The following is a 15766-nucleotide window of genomic DNA, read 5'->3' on the forward strand; positions in this document are numbered from 1 at the left end:
TGTTTTCCTTTCTTGAAATCCTTCTTGACTTCTACCATGTTTACCTTAGCCCCATTTGCTACTTTGTTGAGGTTTTTTCTAGTACCTCTATTGTCTTCTTCAATCCGAAGTCTGAAAAATAAATCTTCCACTGACATTTCCTTTCTTTTATGCTTTAAGTAATTCTTGAAGTCATTCCAAGCAGGAGGTAACTTCTCAATAATTGCTGCCACTTGGAAGAATTCATTTACCATCATCCTTTAAACAAGAATTCTGTGAATGATCAGTTGAAGTTCCTGCACTTGATTCACAACTAGATTAGAATCAATCATTACAAAATTTAAGAATTTAGCAACTAAAAGCTTTTTAGCTCCAGCATATTCAGTTTTGTATTTGTGGTCCAATGATGTCCATAATTCCTTATTTGTTTTCTTAACACTATACACTTCGTACAGTGCATCCGACAATCCATTCAGGATGTAGCTTCAGCATAAGTAATCAGAATGTTTCCAAGCTTCAATAGCAATGAAAGCGGTAACATCATCTATCTTGCCCTCTTTAATAGTAGGAGGGTTATCATTCAAAATTTTGGTGAAGTTCAACATGGTCAAATAAAAAAGTATTTTCTGTTGCCAAGTCTTGAAATTCTATCCCAAGAATTTTGCAGGATTCTCGTTGTGGCTTACAGCAGCCGCCATCGGCAACACTGAGTTTTGAATCGACGATTGCGTTTGAATCAAAGCTTCAGATTGTGAATTGGTTGAATTGGTGGGAGTTTCCATTTTTCTTTCTGTAAACAGAAATGGAACCAGATTAGTAATACAACCCTTCGATTCTATTAAACGGCAGAATTAAAATTTCTAAAACAAAATCACAAAATCACCAATTTTTGGTAACAAATTACTCTCAAACGATTACTATTAATAACATAAATCGAATAAATTCTATTAATTGGCAGAATTAAAAATCTTGAAATAGAAATCGAATAAAACTGTTGAACGGTAGGATTAAAATCTTGAAACAGAAATTGATTTTATTTTAATTTTTAATTTAATTCTATTTGGAATCGAACAAATTCTGTTGAACGGCAGGATTAAAAATCCTGAAATAGAATTGATTAATCTATTTCTGTTTACAAATGAAAATACACGTTCCACCGATATGACCTGTTCCTCTTGGATTAGAAAAGAGTAATCGGGATTCTGTCTTAAGATTGTTGCACAATCATTAGCAAATACACAGTAATAAAAAAATTTTAAGTATATTAATTGAAATCAAATAAATTACAAGATCAAAACAGGAATAACAAGTAAAATATTATTTAAAATAAATGTTTACTGTAAACAGGTTAGATATCGATTCAGAGTTGAGGCCTGTGGAACACAGTCTCCTTAAGAAAGATTCGACCACTCCTTTTGTACCAAAAAAATGTGAGACGATTGTCTCCCAAGATACAACAACTGGATGAACACCACAGTAGCACAGATGCGTGATCAACAAACTAGGCTTGCCTTATTTCTATCACCGAAAAACAGTTTTTTGAGAGAGAAAAATTTTCAGAGGAAATTATCAGAACTCAATCTCTGTGTTCTGATTATTTTTGGTATAAAAAGAGATTATTGGAAACTTTGATTAATTTGGAATTATAACGTCGTGAATTAAGGCCATTAAATCCAAATTAACGTCTGAATTAAAGGACATTAACATTGACCTTTTAATTCTAAATTTGAATACTCTGCTGAGGAAAAGAAATAAACACATATTGGGCTAAAATATCCACAGGCCTAGAAGGGCCCGACCGGTCCGGACATTTCACGTCGCCCACAACCCAGTGGATTTGGATTTGCACCCACCTGTGCATGAGGGAGAGCATTATTTTAGTCATTCAATAATCACCAAGTTGGTTTACATATATATATACAAGTTCCACACTTGATTCCCAATCAAAGTGGGACTAATGATTTTCATTTTCCTCAACATAATTCATAAGTAGCTTACTTTGATCTTCAATTTCTCATTCATCATTCAACCATTTTGAGCATATGATATCCCATTGTAAAGGTCTTATGGGGTAGAACATAAAATCATAATTTTATGATTCAAAACTCCTTATTTATCAATCGAAAGTATGCATCAAAGATTCCAAAAAAATAAACCATATTTTTCCAACAATCCCCCACATGAATGAAATTGATAGTTTTAATGAAAAACATTGACTTGATGTGGTGATAGATTCTATAATTGGTAGTTGCATAGGATAGGTAGGCATCAACCCTTGAACATTCCCTTGTGAAAGTATATTTACTTTACTAGCTAACTAGTAGACGCGATTTACTTAAATTGTTCTGCCGTTTGTGTAAACAATGATATACCTCACACAACTACCTCTCTCGCAAGGTCTTCATTCTCATGGGTATGTTCATATGGCCATGAACATATCTTGGTTCTACAAGAGTTTGAGAGAACTATGCCCCAATAGTCTCCTTGAAGCGGCCCCACTTAACTCTCACATAGGTGACTTATGTTGCTTGGCTCACCAAAACACACAATGGTCATTAAAAGCTTTGCTTAACCTATCTCACTTTAAATCTCTCTTTATATCACAGTAACGGACTTGGGATAAGAACCCCCACAATGACCTCATAAGGTTTATGCAATTAGGTTGTCCCTTTGATTAGAGGTTTTGCCTCTAGTGAACCCACTAGTTTCCTACTTTACAAATATGGGCGGGGGGAGGGGGTTCGGGCAACACTTGCAATCTTTTCTTGATAGCAGCCACATGTCATATTTATTACTAATAACTACTTATATATATGATTTTCAAGTATTAAAGTTGAAAAAAAATTCAATCCATTTAAAATTATAAAATTCATTTCTATGTTCAAATATTTATTTACTAACGGTGACACAAAAATATAATTGTAGCGACCTAAAAATTTTGAGTACGGGCGCTAATTGAAGTGATTATTGAAAATTTGAAAATTGAATCTCGACTTTATTTGAAAAGGAGTCGCCACCAATCTTTTTTCCAGGTGTGCTCGGACACCTACAAAATTCTCTTTTCAGAAGAAAAATTTATTTTTAAACTTTTCTAAAAAAGAGGCAATTTTAGGTCCACGTAAAAATCCAGAGAAAATTAGGGTCCGGGAGTCGGTTACGAGTGAGGAAGGTATTAGCACCCTCGCGACGCCCAAAATTGGTATCTTGTAAAACGCGTGTTGTCTTAATTTTCAAAAATACAAGTTCAATTTAATATTTAATTGTGATCCGATTGAAACTTGAGAAAACCTTTTTTTTTGTCTTTAAACACGAGAACTTTGAAACAAAATAATAATTTTTGAAAACACGAAGATTTTTGAAACACGAAAATTTTTTGAAAACAAGAAAACACAAAAATTTTGATAAATTATGAAACACGAGGATTTTTTTTGAAACACGAAAATTTATGAAACAAGGTCAATTTTTTAAATACTAATTTTTGAATATTTTCGATTTTTAAAAGGCGTGATCGATTTTAACTTGAACCGTGATATTCACCCAACATAGCGATGAAATCAACGAGTTCATGTTAAATCGATTCGTTGCCTTATTTATTAAAAGTATTTAAAATAAAATAAAATAAAATAAAAACTGAATTAAATTAAATTAAATGAAATTAAAGATATAAATGCCAAAATATAAAAATGCATAAAATACTAATAATATTAAAACGAAAAAAAATACGAGCATTAAATTAAAATTAAAAAACGAAATTATCGAAAAATCTCGAGACACGAGCTTCGCCGAACGGGTAACACAAAATTGAACCCCTTTTTTCTTGTTTTTTTCTTTTTTTCTTCTGTTTTTTTTCTTTTTTTTCTTCTTTCTTTCTTTTTTCTTTTTCCTCTCTCTTTGAAATTTGGCCTTGAGCTGAAATTTCTTAGTCTTGGCTTGGGTGGCTTCGCTTCTTGTTGGGTTGAATCTCATCTTCTTTGGATTAATTTCATGACTGGCTTGGTTTGGGCTGCTTTGTTTTTCTAGTTCTTGGCCTATTATTTTTTTTTTGTTTCTTTTTGGTTTTTTCTTGGAGCAGCTCTCTTGTTCTTTGGTGGTGTGCTTTCTTGGCGGCCTGGTCAGTCTACTATTCGGATCGAACCCGGTCGTCGGGTCAGGTTGGCCCAATTGTTGTAATTTTATTTTTTCTTTCCTTTCTTCTTTCTTTCTTCTTTCCTTTTTCCTCTCTTTTCCTTTCCTTCTTCTTCCTTCTTCCTTCGACCTTGCTCTTCCTCTCGTCATTTGCTTCCTCACTTCGATGCGACGGTCTCGCGTCTCCTCTTCTCTTCTTCTTTCTTCTCTCTTCTTTTCTATTTTTTTGTTTTCGATTCTTTGTTTTATTTTCTCCTTTTTGCTTGTTGCTTTGCTTGTTTGAGTTGTAGGTGTTGTTGACGGTGGGCACGTTGGCGTTGGTGCGATTTGGCGGTGACTTTTGCTTGTCGCTATTTTGATTTTTTGGTTTCTTTCTTTGTTTTTCTTCCTTTTTTGTGTTGAGAACCCCCTTGATTTTGGGGTTTAAACCCTTTTATAGTGATTTCTCTTTCTTTTTGCGGGTAGCAAGTGGGCTAGGGAGAGGTAGGTAGTTTGGCCATTCTGGTATAAGTTAAGGTGATTCTTTGTCGGAGGGACCAAAATGTAAATCAAAGAAAATTTTTGGGGCCAAAACATAATTTAGAGAAAGTTTAGGGGTTGAAATGTAATTTTGAGAAATTTTAGGGTTAAAATGTAATTTAGAAAATTTTAGGGTTGAAATGTAATTTCAAGAAAGTCTGAGGTCAAAATGCAATTTTTTAATTTTTTAATTTTTTAACACAAAATTATTCCCGGACAAAATTCAGTGATTACAGCTGCCCCTCTTTGCTCATCGCTGTGAAACAGGGATAGAGCAAAGACTTAAAAGCACTGAATTTTGTTCGACTGTCCAAAATTTTCTTTTTATTTGAAAAATAGAAATCGAGAATAGCTCGGCGTGACCAAAGCTCAACTCACCTCTGTATATGAGTTGATTTTAAAAAAGACATAAATTAAAAATACCTCAGCGTGACCCGAGGCTCAACTCACCTCTGTATTATGAGTTGATTTTTTGAAAAAACAGAAATTAAATTAAAAAATACCTCAGCGTGACCCGAGGCTCAACTCACCTCTGTATTATGAGTTGATTTTTTGAAAAAAGCAGAAATTTAAAAATACCTCAGCGTGACCCGAGGCTCAACTCACCTCTGTATTATGAGTTGATTTTTTGAAAAAAGCAAAATTAAAAAATACCTCAGCGTGACCCGAGGCTCAACTCACCTCAGATTATGAGTTGATTTTTGAAAAAAGAAATTAAAAAAATACCTCAACGTGACCCGAGGCTCAACTCACCTCAGATTATGAGTTGATTTTTGAAAAAGCGAAATTAAAAAAATACCTCAACGTGACCCGAGGCTCAACTCACCTCAGATTATGAGTTGATTTTTGAAAAACAAAATTAAAAATACCTCAACGTGACCCGAGGCTCAACTCACCTCTGTATTATGAGTTGATTTTTGAAAAAAGAAATTAAATTAAAAAATACCTCAACAGGACCCGAGGCTCAACTCACATCAGATTATGAGTTGATTTTTGAAAAAGCGAAATTTAAAAAAATACCTCAGCAGTGACCCGAGGCTCAACTCACCTCAGATTATGAGTTGATTTTTGAAAAAGCGAAATTTAAAATACCTCAACGTGACCCGAGGCTCAACTCACCTCAGATTATGAGTTGATTTTTGAAAAAGCGAAATTAAAAATACCTCAACAGTGACCCGAGGCTCAACTCACCTCAGATTATGAGTTGATTTTTGAAAAAGCGAAATTTAAAATAAATACCTCAACGTGACCCGAGGCTCAACTCACCTCAGTATTATGAGTTGATTTTTGAAAAAGGAAATTTAAAATACCTCAACGTGACCCAAGGCTCAACTCACCTCTCAGATTATGAGTTGATTTTTGAAAAAGCGAAATTAAAAATACCTCACGTGACCCGAGGCTCAACTCACCTCAGATTATGAGTTGATTTTTGAAAAAGCGAAATTAAAAAAATACCTCAGTGACCCGAGGCTCAACTCACCTCAGTATTATGAGTTGATTTTTGAAAAAGTAGAAATTTAAAATACCTCATCGTGACCCGAGGCTCAACTCACCTCAGATTATGAGTTGATTTTTGAAAAAGCGAAATTAAAAAATACCTCAACAGTGACCCGAGGCTCAACTCACCTCTGTATTATGAGTTGATTTTTGAAAAACAAAATTAAATTAAAAAATACCTCAACAGTGACCCGAGGCTCAACTCACCTCTGAATTATGAGTTGATTTTTTTGAAAAAAGCAGAAATTTAAAAAATACATCAGCGTGACCCGAGGCTCAACTCACCTCTGTATTATGAGTTGATTTTTTGAAAAGCCAGAAATTAAAAAAATACCTCAGTGTGACCCGAGGCTCAACTCACCTCTGTATTATGAGTTGATTTTTTGAAAAAAACAGAATTTTAAAACTACTTCTTGAAAGAAACAGGGTTTCAAAAAAACATCAGGTGAAACTAAAAGCCTTCTTCCTCATTGATCCTGTGCAACTTTCTCCTAGTATTCCTTGCTCTACTGGTATACCTGTATATGTCATTTATGATGTTATTATGATATGCACATGTTTGTCCTAAATGCTTTTGTGTCTACATGATCATGCAATGCACCCTGGGCTGTTTGTCACGTGCCCCACTTTTGATTTTTGTGAGGGTCCGTATTCATTTCCTCAATTCTTGACTTTTCTCTCCAGTTTTGTACTCATCCTCAAGTTTGGTGAGTAACCCACATTTCTTCGTATATCACTCTCTTGCCCCCTGTTGAACTTTTTCTTGCTTTAGGGTCCTTGTATTTATCAAGTTCTCATTCAGGTAATGCTCAACATTCCCTTTGTTTAGAGTATGTCATCTTACTATTTATCATTTAAATGAATCAAACACGAGATGCATACAAAAGACAAAGTAGGCATGAAAGAAATACCTCACATTCATTTTTTTTTAAAAGCAACAATCGAAGGAAATTGACAAGGAAAGTTTAACAAATAAATTGTCATAAAGAAAAGAAAGCGAGTTCAATGGCCAGAAATGCTCTAGATATCCAATGCATGAACTTTTCCACGTTTCTTCGTCCTGGATCCATTCGAGCACGGTTTCTTGTGTAGAAGATTTCGAGCTTCTGAGAATGCTTCCAATATTGCAACCTCGCCATCCGACTCCCCGTTCAAGCCAATTGGCTTCTTCAAGCCCGAGCCCACTTCATTAGGACGCCCTTTTGGGTTTTCATCCTAATCCTTTCTGTTTATCAAAACGCCCTTTTTGGGTTTTCATCTTGATTTTTCTTTTTCTTTTTTTTTTGTTTTTTTGTTTTTGTTTTTTTTGTTTTTGTTTTTGTTTTTTTTGTCCTTTTTTTTAAGCATAATATTTCTTCACAGCATTTGAGTTCACTGGATTAAGTAATTCTTTCCCATCCATCTCAGTAAGAATCAGAGCCCCTCCTGAGAATGTCTTTTTTACAACGTATGGTCCTTCCCAATTTGGTGACCATTTTCCTCGAAAGTCCTTTTGTATCAGGAGGATCTTTCTTAAAACGAGTTCCCCTTCGCGAAATTCTCTTAGTCGCACCTTATTATCATGGGCCGTGATCATTCTCTTCTAGTACATCTGTCCATGACAAATTGCCTTCAAGCATTTTCCCTCAATAAGATTTAGCTGATCATACAGAGCTCGAACCCACTCTGATTCTTCTAACTTTGTCTCCATCAAAACGCGCAGGGATGGGATCTCTACTTCGATGGGCAGAACGGCCTCCATCCCGTAGACCAGAGAAAAAGAAGTTGCCTCTGTAGACGTCCGTACAGAGGTGCGATATGCGTACAAAGCGAATGGTAGCTTCTTGTGCCAGTCTTTATATGTCTCAGTCATCTTCCTGAGAATCCTCTTAATGTTCTTATTATCCGCTTCTACTGCTCCGTTCATCTTCGGGCGATAGGGCGAAGAATTATGATGCTTTATCTAAAATCGCTCACATACTTCTTTCATCATCTTGTTGTTCAAATTTAAAGCATTATTTGAGATGATTCTTTCAGGCAGACCATGTCGACATATGATTTCCTTTTTTTAAGAACCTACAGACCGTAGCCTTCGTCACATTAGCAAACGAAGTGGCTTCTACCCATTTTGTGAAGTAGTCTATAACCACAACGATGAATCGATGTCCATTGGAAGCTTTCGGGGAAATCGGCCCTATAACATCCATGCCCCACATAGAAAATGGCCACGGAGAAGTCATGACATGAAGGGGCGACGGAGCTGCATGAATTTTATCGCCATAAATTTGACATTTGTGGCACTTTCGTGCGTAACCAATGCAATCCCTTTCCATCGTCAGCCAATAATAACCAAGTCTCATAATCTGTCTGACCATGTGAAACCACTGGCATGTGTTCCACAAATTCCTTCATGAACCTCTTCAAGTATCTTTCTAGCTTCAACAGCGTCCACGCACCTCATGAGCACTTGATCTTTTCCTCTTTTGTATAGAATATCCCCGTCAAGAACAAATCCAATCGCTATTCTCCTGATTGTTCTTTTGTCATTCTCGTTTGCTTGCTCGGGGTACATTTGATTCTTGATATACTCCAAGATATCATGGAACCATGGTCGTCCATCTGACTCCTCCTCAATACTAAAACAGTGTGCAGGGGTCTCATATATACTCATTTGGATGGGCATTATCTCAGTTTCTCTGTTTGCCTTGAACATCGAAGCCAAGGTGGCTAGGGCATCAGCCAGTTGGTTCTCTTCTCGTGGAAAGTAGTTAAAAGTCACTTCTATGAATTCTTTGACCAATTTCGCAATGAGATCGTGATACTTGACTAATTTTGGATCTCTCACTTCCCAATCTCCACAAATTTGATAAATGACTAATGCTGAGTCCCCGTGTACTTCTAAGATTTTGATTTTCTTCTCGATAGCTGCACAAAGTCCCATGATGCAAGCTTCATACTCTGCCATATTATTACTACAGAAGAAGTTCAATCTGGCAGTGAGCGGGTAATGATCTCCTTCTGGTGACACTAAGACTGCTCCAATCCCATGCCCCCAATGCATTCGATGCACTATCAAAACTCATCTTTTATGATTGATCTTTTGATGATTCACCTTCGAAAATGCACATCAAGTCGTCATCTGGGAAATCAAATCTCAAAGGCTCGTATTCTTCCGCTGTTCGACTTGCCAATAAGTCAGCTGTCGCTCTTCCCTTTATTGACGTTGGGCTCACATATACGATGTCATACTCGGTCAGTAGGATCTGCCATCGTGCCATTCTTCCTGAGAGTGCAGGTGACTCCATCATGTACTTTATTGGATCCAGTTTTGAAATTAACCATGTCGTATGATACAACATGTATTGTCTGGGCCTTCGAACCGTCCAAATCAATGCGCAACAAAACTTCTCAATTGAAGGGTACTTTGCCTCATATTCTGTGAACTTTTTGCTGAGGTAGTAAATTACCTTTTCTCTTTTCCCTAACTCATCATGTTGCCCCAGTACGCAACCCATTGAGTTTTCAAACACGGTCAGGTACAATATTAAGGGTTTTTCAGGTGTTGGCGGTACTAGTACTGGAGGATTAGACAAATACTATTTTATCTTGTCAAATACCGCTTGGCACTCCTCGTTCCATTTTCCCGGATTATATTTTCGAAGGAGTCGAAAAATTGGATCACACTGATTGGTAAGTTGAGCGATGAATCGAGCAATGTAATTCAACCTTCGAAAAAATCCTCTGACTTCCTTTTGTGTGCGCGGGGGAGGCAATTCTTGTATAGCTTTTATCTTATCTGGATCAACCTCGATACCTCTTTCACTAACAATGAAACCTAGCAGTTTTCCTGAGGTAGCCCCAAATGTACATTTGGCCGAGTTAAGCTTCAACTGGAACTTTCTTAATCTTTCAAACAACTTCCTAAGACTCCCAACATGCTCTCTTTCTTCCCGAGATTTGGCAATCATATCATCAACATAAACTTCTATTTCTTTGTGCATCATATCATGGAATAACGTCACCATGGCTCTCTGATATGTTGCCCCAGCATTCTTTAATCCGAACGGCATTACCTTGTAGCAGAATGTTCCCCACATTGTTATGAATGTAGTTTTCTCCATATCTTCGGGAGCCATCTTTATCTAATTATAACCTTGCTGTCTTTCTTCGGTACCGGGACTATGTTAGCCACCCACTCTGGATATTTGGAGACTTGTAGGAAGGCGGCGTCGAATTGTTTCTTGACTTCTTCTTTTATCATTAACAGTATTTCAGGTCCCATCCTTCTTAATTTCTGTTGAATGGGCTTGCATTTTGGTTTCAGTGGGAGCTTGTAGACCACAATATCCGTGTTCAATCCTGGCATATCCTGATAAGACCAGGCAAACACATCCTTGTATTCATGGAGCAAGGCGATCAAATCTTGCCTTGTGTTTTCTGAAATGGAAGTCCCAATCTTCACTTCTTGTTTCTCTTCTTCATTCCCCAAGTTAACTACCTCAACAGATTCTTGATGGGGTAGGATTTGTTTCTCTTATTGTTCCACCATTCTCGATGAAGTCGAGACGAGACACAATCTTCAACATTTTCAAATCGACTCAATTCTCCTAAACAAACAACCTTCTCAAAATTGATTTCAGGATTCATAACGGGATTATTCATGCCATTGATATCTGAGCACCTGAAAGGTGAATGGAAAAAGGCTATAGCAGAGTATTGAGGTATTGTAATCAACACACAATGATATGAGATGATATGAGATATATGCCAGAAAAGGATATGAACAGAAGGAGTAGTCGCAAAGTTAATGAAAAGAATATGACAATATAAAACAAAATGCATCTTCATTAATGTTCATTGAAATGATAAAGAGCAAACATAAGCTCTTACAAAAGGAACCCTACTGTTTAAGGACACACAAAATGAAGGGTTAACATTGAGCATTACTCTAAAGGGACTTAAAAACTACAATGAGGTCCTCAGCAGTCCAGTTGTTCAAAACATATCCTGGAGGACAAGGGCGTATCGTTGAAAGATCCTCAATTGTATCACTCTCATTGAATTCAACATCCATAGCCCTAGCCCTTAAACGCGTTCTATAAGAATGAAGTGATTCCAGACTTGGAGTGTCGCAACTGTGGATTATATTGTTTTAGTCTCAGTGAATGATTAGGGTGATATGTATATGCAATGAATCAATGAATGAATGAATGACCAATGGATGCTAGTCATGCGTAAATATGCAAAAAATGGTGTTGATTTCAAGATAGCCCCATATTTTGGCGTTTCAATTATCAAAAGAGTCGATTACAAAATATTTTGTCGATGAAGATGCTCATAGTGTTTGAGTCTCATTGTTTCCAGATCCTAGTCAAGTCTTCGAAGTTATTCTGTAAAGCGTTCGAAGTCATATGCTCAGGAAGATCGGAGATATATCTTTCTTTTAAACTATCCCCTTTTGCTTTTTGGGTCCTCAAAGACCAGTCTCGGACTACGGCATTTTTCTCGGTTACTTGTGTAATTGACTTCTCCATCAGAAACCCGTTTTTGGCAACCAATCTTTAACCAATACCTTCATAATGAGATGTCTATGATGCATGATAAAAAAAATAAAATGAAGAACAAATAACCTTGGTTAGAGATCACAATAGAAATAAACAGAGGAAAAAAAGAAAACTAAAGACTATGGAAAATTTAACAAATTAAGCTATTCAATCATGCAATTTGGTGGAAAAGACCCACATTTTTTCTTTTTTCTTGCCCCAATATGCTTTACAAGAAACCTACCCCACATACCATCAGACAATCTATCCGGCCCAATTTATTAAACAGACTCAATTCATTAAATAAGTGTAAATGCAAAAGAAATAAAAGGTAAGAGGCGTTTCTCCCGTGTACTTATTTTGATGACTATTCGACGGACGGAGGTTCGGCATGGCTCTAATTGGGTGGCTCGTACGGTTCACTATATGTGGTTTTGGTTCTAGAAAGGTACTCGAATTGTCCATACTGTCACCTACTAAGGTTAGTACGGAGTCTCGGTCATCACCCATCACAGGCTCACGAGCTCAATTCGAGGGATTACATTTACTTATGCCTATGCGGAGGGACGAGTTAACTCACGAAAGCATAAGTCATATGTAACCCGGAAGTATTTCACTAGCCTGTGCGGAGGGACGAGTTAACTCACGAAGGCATAGCGTTTACTTCCACTTAAACGGACAGAGCCTGGGTAGAGAGCTCATGTTATGCAAAAAATGCAAGTGCACAGTGTGTGGGGAGAAACTCACAAACCTTTTAAATTTTATTTTTACTAAAACAACTAAAAAAACGTAAAACTTAAAGCTGAAAAAAAAAAGGAAGAAAAAACAAGTTAGAAAAATATTAATTAAAAAAAACCGAATGCAAATGCATGACTTTTCAAAAAATAAAATTCAAGGATCACGATTAAAAATTAATTTGAACAAAGGATTTTAAAAATTTGACAACACGCGTTTAACATCAGACTCGACTCTCAAAAACATTTTTTCCCCAGTGGAGTCGCCAGCTGTAGCGACCTAAAAATTTTGAGTACGGGCGCTAATTGAAGTGATTATTGAAAATTTGAAAATTGAATCTCGACTTTATTTGAAAAGGAGTCGCCACCGATCTTTTTTCCAGGTGTGCTCGGACACCTACAAAATTCTCTTTTCAGAAGAAAAATTTATTTTTAAACTTTTCTAAAAAAGAGGCAATTTTAGGTCCACGTAAAAATCCAGAGAAAATTAGGGTCCGGGAGTCGGTTACGAGCGAGGAAGGTATTAGCACCCTCGCGACGCCCAAAATTGGTATCTCGTAAAACGCGTGTTGTCTTAATTTTCAAAAATACAAGTTCAATTTAATATTTAATTGTGATCCGATTGAAACTTGAGAAAACCTTTTTTTTTTGTCTTTAAACACGAGAACTTTGAAACAAAATAATAATTTTTGAAAACACGAAGATTTTTGAAACAAGAAAATTTTTTGAAAACACGAAAACACAAAAATTTTGATAAATTATGAAACACGAGGATTTTTTTTGAAATACGGAAATTTATGAAACAAGGTCAATTTTTTTTAAATACTAATTTTTTGAATATTTTCGATTTTTAAAAGGGCGTATCGATTTTAACGCGAACCGGTGATATTCACCCAACATAGCGATGAAATCAACGAGTTCATGTTAAATCGATTCGTTGCCTTATTTATTAAAAGTATTTAAAATAAAATAAAATAAAATAAAAATTGAATTAAATTAAATGAAATTAAAGATATAAATGCCAAAATATAAAAATGCATAAAATACTAATAATATTAAAACGGAAAAAAATACGAGCATTAAATTAAAATTAAAAAACGAAATTACCGAAAAATCTCGAGACACGAGCTTCACCGAACGGGTAACACAAAATTGAACCCCTTTTTTCTTGTTTTTTTCTTTTTTCTTTTTTTCTTCTGTTTTTTTCTCTTTTTTTTCTTCTTTCTTTCTTTTTTCTTTTTTCCTCTCTGCTGGGCTGGCGCGCGGGCCTGGGCTGCTGGTGCTGGCTTGGGGTGGCCAGCTTCTTGTTGGGTTGAATCTGCTGCTGGATTGGGCTGCACTGGGCTTGGTTTGGGCCTGCTTTGTTTTTCTAGTTGCTGGCCTATTGTTTTTTTGCTGTTTCTTTTTTGGTTTTTTTCTTGGAGCAGGCCTGCTGTTGCTGGTGGTGTGGCCTGCTGGCAGCACGGGTCAGGTCTACTATTCGGGTCAGACCCGGGTCGTCGGGTCGGGTTGGCCCAGCTGTTGTAATTTTTATTTTTTTTCTTTCCATTTCTTCTTTCTTTCTTCTTTCCTTTTTTCCTCTCTTTTTCCTTTCCTTCTTCTTCCTTCTTCCCTTCGACCTTGCTCTTCCTCGCCGTCGCAACTTCCTCCGCCCGATGCGATGGTCTCCGGCGTCTCCTCTTCTCTTCTTCTTTCTTCTTCTCTTCTTTTCTCTTTTTTTTTGTTTTCAATTGCTGTTTTTATTTTCTCCTTTTTTGCTTGTTGCTTTGCTTGTTTGAGTTGTAGGTGTTGACGACGGTGGGCACGTTGGCGTTGGTGCGACGGCGGTGACTTTTGCTTGCTGCTATTTTGATTTTTTTGGTTTCTTTGCTGTTTTTTCTTCCTTTTTTATGTTGAGAACCCCCCCTTGATTTTGGGGTTTAAACCCCTTTTTATAGCTGATTTCTCTTTCTTTTTGCAGGTAGCAAGTGGGCTAGGGAGAGGTAGGCCGGCCGCCGCCGTTGCAGGCGCAAGTTGGGCTGATTGCTGTCAGAGGGACCAAAATATAAATACAGCAAAATTTTTGGGGCCAAAACGTAATTTAGAGAAAGTTTAGGGGTTGAAATGTAATTTTGAGAAAGTTTAGGGGTCAAAATGTAATTTAGAAAAGTTTAGGGGTTGAAATGTAATTTCAAAAAAGTACAGGGGTCAAAATGTAATTTTTTTAATTTTTTTTAATTTTTTAACACAAAATTATTCGGACAAAATTCAGTGATTACAATAATTTTATAACTAAATTTTATTATTAACCATTAAGAAGGTTAAGTAGATATAACCCAACATTATAAATTTTGTTATTATATAATAATTATATAATTTTTAATATAATAATTTAAAATATATAAATTTTATTATCATAAATATGATTTTACTTATTTTTTAATGTAAAATGATTTTAAATAATTTAATACACATTTCTTTTAATATTTTTAATATTTTTATATAATCATAATGTTTACTTCTACCCATAATACTTCATCAACTCTTAAATAAAAACTGCTATGAAACATACTCGAACCTATATCTTTTTAATTGTTGTTATATGTCAATTGACATTTTAATTATCACACCCCAAAATTCGGTCTACGAGTTTTAGGGGTAATTTAGGAATTTTAGCCTTAGAGTGTTCGGAATTTTGTGACATGGTTTATCGACAATTTTTTTACTATGATTTTAGAAAATTAAGTTAATTTCTGAAAATGAGTTTTAAATAATTTTAATTTTGAAAATAGAACTGATTTATAACAGAATCAAATTTGTGAGTCTTTATGAAGCAATTAAACCAAAATTTAAAATTCAACCTAATACTTCCCCCACCTACATATATTTCACGTTAGTTCTTTCCCTCCCATTCTTGTTGCTGTCCATTTGTTTTCCCTCGCCCTCTCCATTCGATTTTGATTCCAAGCTCTAGTCATTTGATTTCCATTATCCTTACAACTTTAAACCTCCATTAAATATTAATAAAAACATCCAAAATCACCATAGTTTTCTACATTGTCAAGCTTTCGGGTTTTTCAAGTTTTCGATCAAACACTTGGATTTTCGTCATCTAAGGTAATCATTCATCTTTCTATTAGTTTTTAATGTTATCTAGTCTTTTAAACTGAATTTTTAGCCATTAAATCACATGTTTTGAATAAAAGTCGAAAATTGGGTCGTTAATGGTGAATTTTGGGATTTTGCATAAAAACGTTATTTCAAAGTGTTTTTTAACTTTTTTTAACATGATTAAGAGGTTTCTAAACTTACTTTGAAGTTTCGTTAAAGATTTCTTGAGTTTTAATGAATTTTCAGAAAATAGCCATAAAACATGTCAAAAAGTCGATATGATGAATTTAGTATTTTATT

The 15766-nt window shown here is 35.6% G+C and overlaps 2 long non-coding RNA genes across 2 annotated transcripts; one reads left to right on the top strand and one right to left on the bottom strand.

The window, feature by feature from the left end:
* Positions 1-11340: 11340 nt before the first annotated feature.
* LOC128033742 (uncharacterized) lies at positions 11341-13966 on the bottom strand. Its single transcript, XR_008189767.1, has 2 exons — positions 13484-13966; positions 11341-11687 (listed from the first exon to the last, which is right to left on the bottom strand). It is a non-coding gene; the product is annotated as an uncharacterized LOC128033742 (long non-coding RNA).
* Positions 13967-14053: 87 nt separating this feature from the next.
* On the top strand, positions 14054-14608 carry LOC128033741 (uncharacterized). Its single transcript, XR_008189766.1, has 2 exons — positions 14054-14202; positions 14337-14608. It is a non-coding gene; the product is annotated as an uncharacterized LOC128033741 (long non-coding RNA).
* Positions 14609-15766: the final 1158 nt, after the last annotated feature.

Source organism: Gossypium raimondii, chromosome 10, assembly GCF_025698545.1.
Source record: "Gossypium raimondii isolate GPD5lz chromosome 10, ASM2569854v1, whole genome shotgun sequence".
NCBI lineage: Eukaryota > Viridiplantae > Streptophyta > Magnoliopsida > Malvales > Malvaceae > Gossypium > Gossypium raimondii.